This window comes from Triticum aestivum, chromosome 6B, assembly GCF_018294505.1.
Source record: "Triticum aestivum cultivar Chinese Spring chromosome 6B, IWGSC CS RefSeq v2.1, whole genome shotgun sequence".
NCBI classification, from domain to species: Eukaryota; Viridiplantae; Streptophyta; class Magnoliopsida; order Poales; family Poaceae; genus Triticum; species Triticum aestivum.
In genome coordinates this window covers 35463345-35466491 of record NC_057810.1, presented here as the reverse complement: position 1 = coordinate 35466491, position 3147 = coordinate 35463345, and the positions used below count along the sequence as shown (strand labels likewise).

Below are 3147 nucleotides of genomic sequence, written 5' to 3'. Positions count from 1 at the left end.
CCACCTTCCTCCCGCGCGCGGACAACACCCCACCGCCACCGCACCCAACCCAGCTTCTCCGTCCATCCGCCGGACCAGCACCGTCACCTACCAGCGTCGACCCGGCGCGCACCACCTCCGCCCGCCGCCGTCCTAGCAAGCGTCTCCGCCGGAGACCTTTGGATCTCGACAGCTGCCTTCCCAGCCTCCCGTGACCGCCGAAGCCGGATCTGGCTCCACGTTCTCCCCTCCTCCATCTGCTTCACATGAAGGGGAGCCCACCTCGGAGAGGAAGGAGCGCGGGCGGCGATAGAAGCGAGCAGCACGCTGCCCAGTGCCGCACCGCGTCGCCCAGGCTTCCTACATCGTGCCCAATGACGGGGTTCTGGCCACGTCCTTGCCGCTGGTTTCTTCCTCGAGCGCGTTGGCCATGGGATCCGGCCGGCTCCTTCTTGGCTCCCCTCATCCTCGTCCTCGAATCGCGCAGCGACCTGCACCTCACCTATGATCCCTCCGTCGACGAGGGGTTCCCATACCGACGCCCTCCCAGAGCGCGATGAAAGAAAACCATGAAGTTCATCCCGCACGCCAAGTGCATCTCTTTCGAAGCTCTCGTGCAGTGCGCATATGCGTTGCAGTGCAGTGCGCGACGGCAAGAAAAGGGAGCTTGTCAGCGACGGGGGACGCATCGGCGGCGTTTGTGCGAGAGGCGTTGTGCAGTTTGCCGGCGTATTCCCCGGATGCATACGAGGGGAGTCAAATGGGGGCACCGATGCCCCATGGAAGAGTAGTAGCAGCGCATTGCAGGTTAGAACAATGGTAGCTTTTTTTGCTTTTGATTTCGGTGTATTCAGCGCAGTGGATTCCTTAACGCAGTTCGGTGATTCAGCCATCTCTTACTCTGTACCGATGTCATGCAGTTCGCTACTGTGATGCCTGGTGTTTGATTTTATTTTTCATACTTGCTCACCAGGTTCCCGACAGGAGGACCACACCAAGACGTTTCTGCAGCACACCCACTTGCAGTTCAGTTGGCGGAGGGTTAAGGGCCACCAGGAGGTTGACGGCGAGCCAGCCGCAGTGCTCACTACTGCTCGGCGGCAACGATTTATGCATCATTGTGGACTTGCAGTTCGCCGGTGATCCACTATTTCCTTTTTTGTTTGTCATTTGAAGTGGTCTCGGCCGAGGACACAGTGCCTTTTCTTTTGCAGTCATTCACTTGTATTAGCACAAACTAGGATTCGCTAACATGGCCAGTTTTGGTTTAGCTTTGTTTTCGTTTCAGTTACAAAGAAAATCGCTACCCTGTTAAACAATTATTAGGATATTTAATTCTGCAAAGTTGTGCTACCAGTAAATGTTATGTACAAAGTGGTTTAGGCATTTGTGATGTCAAAAAAATGAGATATATGTCTGTTAGTTGATTACATTGGCACTTTTTTAGTATATGTCTGTACAAAGTAGTTCTAAAGATGGGTTTGAAGATGCAGCTCGCTAGCTCATTGCACGCGGTTCCTTCGGCGCGGGCAAGCAGTACACGGCCACACCCGGTGCTTGTGTCTCCGGTAGTTATCAAGTGTATTCGGCAACTACGGCAGCAAAAGCTTGGTCTCCGGTAAGCTCCTTGGACATCTCCCCTGTTTTGTTCCTTGCCTGAATTACTATCTTCAGTTTGGTCAGATTTAATGCTCACATACTATGTTAACGGCATCATCCAAACAAATTATGCCTATGTTTTCTATAGCTAGACTAGAACCGATTGCATCTTGTTGCCGGAAAGAGGTAATAATACAAGTTCTTCAAACCGGGTAGTGTTTTCACCTAAGAAGTTGATGGGAGTGTTCACTATCTCATTGCACGCGGTTTTGGCGGTGCGAGCAAGCAGTACACGGTCACTCCTGCATCAAAGTGGTGCAACTCGGTGCTCATGTCCGGACAATTTGCAACAACAAAAGCTTGGTCTCCGGTCTGCTCCTTGGACATCTCCCCTATTTCTTTCCTTACCCCAATTTACCATCTTTAGTTTTGTCAGATTTGATGCTCGCATACTCTGTTAACGCCATCGTCCATCATTTTGTTGCCTATATTCTCTACAGCTAGACTGGCAACATTGGAACCGATTGCATCTTGCTTCCAGAAAGAGGTAATATAAGGAGTTCTTTGGACCGTGTAGTGTTGTCACCTGAGAAAGGGATGGGAGTTTAGACTGAAGATAAAACGATTGGTACTTTGCTTAGTCTCACAAGGATGTGGAACCCAAGCCCATATAGAAGTTACGTGCATGCACTACTTGGCTGCTAGCCACTTGGATTTGTGGAGTTTCTCAAAAAAAAAAAAAAGGACTTGTGGACCCATGGGCTGGGCATGCGAATGCATTAAGTAGTTCGTGGGCAAACCACTCTCTTGCACGCTCTTCTTTGATAATATTGTATTTCCTTTTTTGAGAGCTGATGATATTGCATTGTTGTGAGCACTTACTACAGTTCATTCCAAACCACTCGGTCCATGCCACTTGACGAAGGCCCATAATTGAAGTTTGTCAAGGTATGGCGTGCGGTTCATTAGTGAGGTATTGCAGTTTGTGACTTGGCAGAGACGACCGCACACCAACAAAAGTTTGCCTTTGCAGTTCACTACTCCCATCCGGGAGGCTCACTACAAGTTTTGTTCTATTTTGAGGGGAGATGCAGTGTGCTCGCATTGTTGTCTTTTTGTTTTCTTTCGACTAGGGGAGAATGGGACAATCTCGTGGAAGGACTGTGGGATTTATTTTATTTTGTTTTGTTTCCTCCAGAATGTGAGGAACAAAAAAACATTGAATGCAGTTCGCTCACAGGGCTTTGTTGTTCGCTCACCTTGTCCTTCCATCATTGTGCGCGTTCATTGAGTTCATCTAGGTGGTTCACTTTGTAAAAAAAGAGAAAGAAATTCCCACGAGACGTTCACTTCTTTTTATAATGCACTTTGTGAGAGTAAGGAGATGTGGGCGTGTGCAATTTGTGTAGCAGCTCATTACCCCTCTCTATGAAGTGCAATTTGTTTCGTGTGTTCAGTCGATTACATCGACACATGCAGTGTGTTTGGTCCTTGGATGTGGTTCACTTTTGAGAGTAATGTTGTTCACTTGCACAAAGCGTGGAAGTGTGAAAAAAATTAGTGAAACAA

The 3147-nt window shown here is 49.0% G+C and overlaps 1 long non-coding RNA gene across 1 annotated transcript; it reads left to right on the top strand.

Moving 5' to 3' along the window:
* The first annotated feature begins 6 nt into the window (after nucleotides 1–6).
* Nucleotides 7–2830, top strand: LOC123133328 (uncharacterized). The gene is made up of 2 exons (XR_006465226.1): nucleotides 7–786; nucleotides 953–2830. It is a non-coding gene; the product is annotated as an uncharacterized lncRNA (long non-coding RNA).
* Nucleotides 2831–3147: the final 317 nt, after the last annotated feature.